We start from the raw sequence: 10,426 nt of genomic DNA on the forward strand, positions 1-10,426 counted from the left end.
TCTCCACCCATTTTACATTCTCTAAAAGCTTTCCATTGTATGAAATAAAAAAATCAAAACTCTGTAAATTATCAATGTAATTCAGGGTCTGGGCTCTACTTAAATAGCTGGCTGTTGTTCACTCTGCTTTCCCCACTGATCTAGTACTTCAGGGCCACTGGGAGAGCAAACTAAACCCAGTCTTCCCTTTCCACCTCTTCACTCTACCTGAAAATTCCTCCATCCCCTTTCCACAGTACAGTGGCTGTTTCTGGTCAATTTTTTGACACAGGGAGAATGAAGTGGTCAATCAGTGCCACTGAGACTGAAGTCAGCTTTTCCTCTAGTTAGGAGTTCCCTGAGGATGCTACACGGTGTGTTCACAGAACGTTCATCTTTTCATCAAATGAGATATGATTTTGTTTGATTCTGAGATAAGCAAGCCACCTCACCAAGGAATAGTTATTTAAGATTCACAGACATTTTACCTAGCCCTAAGATACTTGATATGTTTATGACCTGGGGCATATTATGACAAGAATGACTTGAACATGACATTTATAAGAAAATATTTTCAAATTCAGTGAAAGTCCTCAACATGATCTGATCTAAGGACTAATAATCACTGCTGATGTGCAGATATCCAGGAGGACATTTGCTTTTTTTAGCACACCCAGCTTTCTGGTTCTCCTCCGCTAAACAGCTCACGCCATCTAGCAGTTAATTAAAATATACACTCAAGAAAAATTTATAATGGCTTCTATTACCTTTTTAAACTTTCAGAAGATATTTTTATAATTTTCTAATTATTGGTTATTATTATTTATTATTTTTGTTGGCTTTTTGAGACAGGGACTCATATGACTCAGGTAAGCCTTGAACTCTCTCTCAATCATTCTGTCTCCACACCAGGCATGCAGCATCACACTTCATGTGTGGATACAATTTTTGGTGGTTGCTACTTTTTAGATTCCTTTATTTTATTATACGTGTATGACTGTTTCGCCTGTGTATAAGACCAGGCACTACATGTGTGTCTAGTAACTGCAGAGTTCAGAAGAGGGGGTCAGATCCCCTGGAAGCGACATTACAAATGGTTGTAAGCCATCATGTGAGTGCTGGGATCAGAACCTAGGTCCTCAGAAAGAGTAGCAAGTGTCCTTAAGTGCTGAGTCATCTCTTCAGCTCAGATGTATTGTCTTAATTCTAAAGGTTTCTCTTTACTTTCCTAATCATAGAACTCTTGAGTTGAAATTTCCTTAAGTTTGAGTTGAAAGAAGTCCTCAAAATGAAACATGCATGTTGCAATACAGATTTTTCTTTTTGGGAGATACCTAGACTCATTTGAAACTAGCTTCCTGTTTTGCAAATGGGCTTGCTCAGTCAACCTCAGAAACTCTTGCAAAACGGAATGGAACTACAGATGCACATGCTGGGGCAGCCTGAAGGAAAAGTGGCTCCCTTTGGCGACTTTGATGGACATGTTAAAAGGAATAGTGCACCGAGAGGACGGGTTCTGGTTCAGGCAACAAACCCAGCCTTAAGGCAACTGCATGAGTCCCAGAATATGTTGGAGGAAGACATAGCTACCATGGGAAGATCATTTTTTTCTCTGGGTTTGGCTCCCTTTGCCTGGAGCTGTGAAGCGTTCAGTATGCCACTCCCCCGCACCCTGCAGCCCGCCTCGCCACAACATTTTCATTTATCCTGAAACTAAATCAGTTTGGGGCTAAACATATTTTCAAATGTCAGCCTACCTATTTTGTCCACGGAATGAGAAATGCAAGATTTTCCGAAAATGCCATGTTTGGTTTGGATTTTGTCCTGGAATGTGAAATGGAATAAATGTTAAATCCTCCCGGGGTGCCGTGAAGATGAAATGAGGAACGGAGTAAAAGCGATTGGTGAGCGTGATCTGCTGCATCTCACCATACTTCATGATGGTTATAATTATCATCACTAACATTACTATTATCAGACTGCATGCTAGAATATATCAAAATTGGAGCATGTAACATCAGGGGAAGAAAAGGCTGTTTCTCAAAATACCCATAGTAGGGACTATATTAAAATATGCCTATTAGGAAAAGAAAGATAAAATGGAAAAATACTAATAATTCTTCAATACTGTAACACTCCTTGCTTCATGTAGCTATCAAGTAAAAAGTCTTTGACTGCCTTCTCAGTACCAGCTTTGGTGTAATGTAGGCTAGGGGCACTGGTTGTTAGCTTTTTGGGTAACATCTCGATTTACAGACTTCTCTATCCTGTTCTGGCTTGAGACTGTTCAAGGAAGAGTAACCTCACGACATACTCACATGAGCACTGACGATGCTTAAGTTTAATGAAGATGATACACTACGTAAGTCCCTGATATCTGGTAGTACCCATTGGAATAAACTGATCAATTAAAACCTGAAAAATACCATTTTATATTGATGACAGTGAGCATTACAATTTGAATGATAATGGTTTTCCCACTGCCCTATCTGCTTGAGATAGTAGCCCCAGATGATAGCCCTGTTTTGGAAGGTTATAGAAACTCTGTGGTAAGAGGCATGGCAAATGGAGGTGGGTCACTGGGGTGAGCCTCTGAAAATTAAACCCAACTCTTCTGGGTTTTGTCTGACAAGATATAAATGAGCAAGCCACAAGCTCCAACCACGGTAGACCTAGCCTCTTCAGCCCCACGCTTTTCATACCATGAAATTGTGAGCCAAAATAAACCTCTTCTCCAGCAAGTTGTCAGGTCATTTGTTGAGTAGATGAGAAAAGCCACACATATGTAGAGTTTCTCTATTCTACTATCATGGGCACAGTGTGCTTTTTAATCCAATTTCCCTGATACTTTCGAATAAACATGAAAAAAATGTTTTTCTGGGGTAGACCTGGAGCTGAGCTGGTTTCTATGCATTTTGTGACCCAAACAGCTGCCTTTATTGGATATATGTTTTTTAAACTTAACAAACAGATTGGTAGCATCCTTATTGGTTATTATGAGATGATCTCTATTCAGCTAGGAAAGGATCTCATTCATAGGAAAGCAGGGACAACATGAAGTAATTTGAGACTCCATTGGCATGACTGAAAATCTTCCATACAAACAGTTGCTTGCAATGTATGTGACGAACTTGATGTCCTTTGATGAGCCAGAGGCCTGTTCTGCTGCTTCACAGCTAGAACAATGATTCACGGCCATCACTGGAGAGAAGAAGTCACAGGCAGGTGTTATGAAGGCATGCAGCTTGAGACCTTAATGAGAGCACCGTACTAAATGAAGCAAGGTGTGCTGGTGAGAAGATGGGTTTGTGAAGCATACAATGACTTAGGAATGATTTATTTCCTTTTTTCTTATTGTTTTTCTTAATTGACAAGTGAAAGTTATATATATGTATGATGTATAAAGTGATGCTTTGATAATATATGTGTGCTTTGGAATGACATAATTATTGCTTTTGAGGTATAAACATTGAAAAGTTTAGTTTTTAGAACTATTTTCAATGATAAAGCATATGACTATCACTATTTTAGAATCATATTTTTCCTCATCTACAAACTTCGAATGACAAATTTCTATTACCTGACCACACTTTAGGAAGATTAAATCATAAGCCTTATAAACTCCAAAAATGCCACGAAGTCTAGTTTCTATTAATTATAACTAGAGAATGCCATTATAACATTATAACTCATGTGGCAACTTGAGGCCTTCTTAAAGCCACATGACTCTATTGGTCAACCCAGAACCTAGGGAAAGATGCTTTAAATGAGGAAGAGATGCTACACCCTCAAGTGAGCTGTGTAAGGATGTCTCTCATGTTATGGACTTCCACAATGCCTCTTTTTGCACTCCTTTTGGACTTTGAACATGTGGGCCTTTTCTACTTTGCATTCATGTCTATACAGAGGAACCAGCCCTTGTCCTTCAGTTATTACAATTACCTGGGAGTATCCAATCACCCAGATGCCATAGGAACCTAAAAATGCTTCATAATTCCCAAGAGGGAAAAAAAAAGGCAGTTCCAGGGAGGTGCTTTTAAAGTGGCTTGCATAATGCCTTTAAACACCCTGTTTCTTACAACAACAATAACTCAGGTCACAGAAGCGATCTGCACTTGTACTTCATGCATAGTACTGAGTAGAATTTTAGCAGTATAACTTTAAGCACATAGAGAAACCACATTCTGTTTCAGGCTCCATCCTAAGCACTTTTTCCAAGAACCTTTCTCTTAGAAATGTCTTTCGTGCCTGTCACAGCCCAGGGTCTACGAAAATTTATTCCCTTCCCTGCATAGATGGTTACCCTATGTCAGACTTTGATATGTGGAGAACTTTCACTTCATTCTAGGGATTTTACAGACTGGAGAAACAGATACAGTGCACCATGCTGTAAATCACTCAGAGCCTGGCCAGGGAAGGAGCCTGTGATCCATGCAAACACTGCATAGAAGTCTCCTAACTGGGCTGAGCAGATTAGACCCACAAGTAAACAGAACTACAGGAACATCAGCAGCCAGGCTGGCTGCCATCTTCCACTGAGTTTATGAACAAAATTAACCCTTTGTATCTCACAACTCTACAGTGGAAAGTCTGAAAAAGGGCACAGAGTGCTATAATTCCTTGTTCATTTAATGTCTTTTGTTTTAGTTTTTAATACAGAGGGCTTCAGTTGGCTTTTCTAGTGTTACCCAACACAACGCAAAGGAAGAATGGTTCTTGACTTTAGGGTTCCTGTGTTCAGAGGGTTCAATACATCGTGAGGAAAAGAGGGCAAACCTCTCAGTTCACACCATGGCAAGCTAGGAAGCAAAGTGATAGCTAGTAGCCATGGATACCATGCTCTCCCAGACTGACTATAGTGACCTTCTGCCTTTAGCCAAGTCCGACCTCCCAAAGTTTCTAGAATCACCTAAAATAGTGCCACCAGCTAAAGATTCTAGTGGTTAAATTTTTTGTAGCTACAGCCAAATATCTGGTAAAAAGGAGAATCTTATTTATATTTCTGTGGCTGTAATAAAAATATCCAAACAAAAGCGACTTAAAGAAGAAAGAGCTTGTTCTGGCTTATGGGTCAAGTATACAGTCTATCATACTGGGGCAGTCATAGCAGCTGGAGCTTGAGGTAGCTAGTTATACTGTGTCTGTGGTAAAGAAGCAGAGAAAATGGGGATAAATTCACACCTACTAGTGCTCAGCTCACATTCTTCAACAGACACAGGCCAGGATCCCCTACTGGGAAATGGATCCAAGAGTGATTAAGTGGGGTCTTCCCATATCATTTAACATCACTATAACCCCTCACAAAGTATGCCCAGAATTTTATCACTCAGGTGATTGTAGATCTTGTTAAGTTGACAACATCAACATGGGTAGATAGGATTTCTTTTGGCATACTGTTTGCTGATACAGTCCAATAGGGCTCTAGGCTCTAAGTGACTAAGAGGATGCTTGCTCACATCTCAGTGGACCAGGAATCAGATGGTGGAGAATGCTGGTCCTCTGTTGGCTTCCTACTTCATCTCTTTTAATGTAGGCACGGACTTCATGTCATGAGATGATGCTGTCTATTCCATGCTCAGTGTAGGTCCTCCCTATTAGTTAAACCTCTCCAGAAATGCTCTCTCATGTCAGTTGAAGGGTCTGACTCTTCTGTGCTCTTGGAATTTCTTAATCAAATCAAAGCACAATCAAAATTTTCATATGGTATGAAAGTTCAAACATGAGCATGTGGTAAACATTTCTTACTCAAAACTGTAACAAAATAGAACTAAACACTGTAGCTTGGAGATAGACCCTCTACTCTCCATTTTCATCTGGTAGGGTCTTAGACCATGAACAGGCATGGATGATACAAGAAATTTGATGACAGTAGCCTTGTGGGCATCAAGATGCAGTTACAGGGATGAGAAGAGAAAGTCCCAGAAATTCACATGGTCCCCAGTCAATTTGCTCCTATTGTGAACCTGAGTTTGTCTATTGTTTGGGTAATGTATCAGGGAATACTTTTTGTAATTATATCCAGTACTCAGCTATGTGAAACTTAGCTGAGTGCCAAAGGCAGCATATCAAAACAACAGAATCACAAAACGATACTCCCTCCAGGTGCCAGGGACTGGTTGGATCTGAAGTTGGTTTTTGCCCCGTTCACTGTTGAAAAATTACTACTCCCCTCTCTCTGGCCTGTGACTTCAGCAGCTTTGCCTGCTAAATTGATCTATAATGGCTCATACCTCATTTATAAGAGAGATTTTCCAGCTCCTGCCATAGTTCATAAAGAAGAAACTTAGGTTTTATATGAACCCTTGGGTCTGGCTGAATAAAGACAACATAGCTGATCCTTTGCTGTGTGCAGGAGGAGGCACATGCAGGGTGCTGAGGATGGTTCAAACCAATACACATTTATCTTGTTGCAACTTTCTCCACAGAAATGGGTTCTTTTTGCCCATTTTTAGTATGTAAGGTCTGCTTTACGCTAAACTGTGATACACAAATAAAATGGCCTAATTTAAGGTCCTTTCGAAAGACCATGGTATCCAATATATCTAGTACTTGTGCAGCAGAATATTAATGGAAGAATTTTTAAGACAGACCCTGTTCTTAGCCATGGTTATCTATTTTGGATCCACTTTACATGTTGACCCTTTAATTTAAAGTTTCATTACATACCTTGAGAGAAGAAAAGAAGTGAAGCCATCGCTGAGATAGGCAGCTTCAGTGGGAACCATCTCTCTAGTTAGCAGATTGTCTCCTGTCCTAACTGTGTGTTTGATCAGATCACCCTCTGATGAGGCCAGAGCAAGAACTTGTGAGATCTCTCATCTGTGAGTCAGTGTCTTTCAGCTTTTCAAAAGCAAACAATGCATTTTGGAACACAGGAAGGTGAGATTTTTAAAAGTGCAAATGGTATACATCCTCCAGTTTTGCTCCTCTGGGATCACACTGCTGGGGCAGATCTAGGGTGAACCTGCTCCGTTTTCCAGGTTCCACACTTCTCTCATCCACATTTTGGAAACCAAGCAAAAGCTAAAGAAACAAAGCCACAAAACAGACTCCTCAATGGAGAGACACTGCTGGGGGAGAGTTTGTATTACACATTGTAATACTTAATTTGCTTATATAAAACCTTCTAAGACCTTATAGTAAAACCTTCACAAAGAGCCTCTATTTGACAACTGCTTGTAGCTTACATTTTATGTGCCAATATATGCTCAGAGTGTTCAAAGATTTTACAAGAAATATGCTACTGGCATTTTATTCTGGCAACTAAGAAAGTTTAACCATGAAGACTTGACTCTGGAAAGGCATCTATTTCTCTCGGTTGAAAGGAGCATCTTTTTGTTTGAGTCAGTGTCAGCAGCCAGCCCATAAAAAGCAACAATATATAAAAAGTGTCATAGATTTGGCTCTGGGAACTTAATTAATTTCATCCATTTGGGATCAGATGACAGGGCCTTTTTTCTTCCTAAACCTTCATTGATCCTCTTAAAATAGTGCTGACACAAGAGGAAGTGACTCAAGTTGATAGCAGACAGAGTTGTGGCGCAGGTCAAGCCTTCCGAAACAATCAAGGCCATCAGCAGCACTAAACTGGTCCAATTTAATGATGCCCGTATGTATTTCAGTGAAGAAATCTAGGTGTTGCCTTTATTGAGAGAATTAAAGGTGTGAGTACAAAGTTTTCAAAACACTTTTTTTTTAAAAAGTTCTCTTTAATATAAACAACTGTCGACTGACCTCGGATTTCCTTTGCTAAGGTCAGCAAAGAATCCACTTGAGGGGTAGCATCTGAGATCTTTGCAAAATAATGTAATAAACCAGGAAAACTCAGGTCCTGAGCCTGACATATGCCCAGGGCTGCTCAGCAACAGCCAGGGAGGAAGAGTCATCTTTCTATGGCTTCAGGCTTGTTCACCTGTGAGGAATAAGCCTGCAATGAGTTTGCACTCTTTTCTAAACCTTCACTGCTACTGATGTTTAAATGTTTAGGTGTTGAATCTATGTACCCACAGCTGAGCAACTCCCTGAGCCAGATCCAGTGGGGAGATGGAGCTTTGTGCTTCATGCACCAGCTAATAAATGCCCCCATTGTATCTCTCCTGGAGTCCACACACTCAGGTAATTCTCCTCTAGAATATCTTAATCAAAATCTAAGACTTCATGTTAATTCGCAGGAATGATTGACAACTTTTGAAAATATAATTGCATACCATTATAACGCTTGACTAAATTGACAAAAATGTGTGTATAGCATACTGTCAGCTTTATAATAACCTTGCCGCATACCTACCCATCAATGAGTTTCAACAATTACAAACCCAGGTCAATTTGTTGCACTAAAAATCGCACATAGTCTCCTGTTTGCTCCCCATAGTCATTTTGAAGGAGATTTTAGGTTCAATATTTTATTTATAGATAAATTCAGGCTCACAAATCTTTGTCTGTTCAAATAGTACAACAATCTCATTACCATATCTAAGAAATTGGCAATGATAATCTATTGATAAAAGTATTAAAATTATGTTATTTCAAATATCTATACTTGCATCTGTTTGTATTCATATGCATATGACCTCAGACTGTTACTTTAAAATATTGAGTATTTGAAATATTGCATTTAATTGATATCGATTAAATATCTTTTTTATTTAAATTATCATTTTGAGAATTCAATACATAGATACTGTATTTATATCATTTCCTCCTCTTCCTCTCCCACCTCTTCTTTTATATCTCCTCCACAACCTCTCAGATTCATGAATTCTTCCTTAATTATTATTTCTATTTATATATTCACACATGTACATGTAAATATAACCTACTTATATTATAAATATAACTTCATTTAATGTTGCTCATATGTATATGTGTTTAGGGCTGAGTACTTGGGATCGGATAACTAATCCAGTCTTTCCAGGAGAAGGCTGATCGAACCTCTCTAAGCAGCCATTAACTGCCTCTAGCTCATCTAGGAGGGAGAGGCCTTGTGAGATTTCTCCCATCCACACTGGCATGTCACCTGATGTTGGCATTATTCATGTACTGTTTGGGCAGGCATATCTATAATAATTTGGGGGTGCAGTTTCCTGTCACAAATACAAGGTTCTATCTTGCAGCAGACATAATGGTCCTCTACTCTAACACTCTCCCTCCCTCCCCACTCCTTCTGTAATGTTTCCTGCCCCTTAGATGTATAAGGGTTTTGTTAGATGTGTCTCTAGTGTTGAGCAGCCCAAGGTCAGTTGTTGTCTACATTTTGACACGTTTTGGGTTTTGGTAGTGGTCTCTGATGAAGGGTAAGGACTATGCATATCTACAGGTATAAGGAAGGATAAATTTCTTTAACCTACAGGTTCTCTCTCTCTTTGGATTTTCCCTATTTATTTTGTAATTAATCAGACTCGTTACCCTATAGTTTTCCACACTCTGGATTTTGTTATTTGCACATCGCTACTATCTTTTATCTTATCTTGTTCCTTTGTGTTCCTGTAAGCTGGTCAACAAAGTCATACCCTGCTATGGGAAATATGTGCCACTTATACATGTGGTTATTGAACATTGGGTATATGAATTTTGTGTTAAAGAAATTATAGTTTAATTTTATTGACTTTGAATTATATAAGTTTATAAAATGACACTCTATTCAGTTATGGGAAGAGTGCCAGGTATGGTAAGAATGACCACAGTATGTGAATCTACTTTCTACACTGAATACTCTAGAAAGTCTAAATACAGGGACAGTTTTTCAAATAAAAAAATTAACAACCAGGGTAAGATATACCCTAAAGTATGCACACATATTCAAAGATAAACTATAACCAAAATGTAAAATGTCACAGCAGTGTTTTCTACACTGACAAATGTATAAAGATTTACTTGGGTACATTATATAAATAAAACAGCTCAACTGAGTTAATTTATTTACATTGGCCTGTTTTCATTCTTGTGTGCATATAGTCAGTCAAACATGTGTGAACGTGCATGCTCAGGTTTGTAGAAGCCAAAGGTCAGTATAGGATGTCTTTATCACTTCTCATATCATTTATCTGTCTGTTGATCTGTCTGTCTGTCTGTCTGCCTCTCTGTCTATTGATAGAGGATCTTACTAAATATGAAGTCACTGATTCAGCTAGACAATCTGGCCAGGAAGTTCGAGGAATTTGCCTGTCTCTACATGCCTAGTAGTTTGCAGGTGTGGGTTGCCATGCTCAGTGTTTTAAACAGGTGTTGAGATCTGAACTCAGGCCCTCATATTTGTGTGGCAAGCACTAAATCAGTTAAGCCATCTTTCCAGTCCATAGCTTTATGTTTTTAATGTTGAGATGAGAAGGCTGAAGATACCTGCTTGTTTCACACTCTCTTTCTGTGGAGCAGAGGCTCAGACAGTTTTGAAGACAGAGAGAGGGGAGGGGAGGGAGGGAGGGAGGGAGGGAGGGAGGGAGAGAGAGAG

Source organism: Grammomys surdaster, unplaced genomic scaffold (assembly GCF_004785775.1).
Source record: "Grammomys surdaster isolate TR1022 unplaced genomic scaffold, NIH_TR_1.0 194, whole genome shotgun sequence".
Classification (NCBI taxonomy): domain Eukaryota; kingdom Metazoa; phylum Chordata; class Mammalia; order Rodentia; family Muridae; genus Grammomys; species Grammomys surdaster.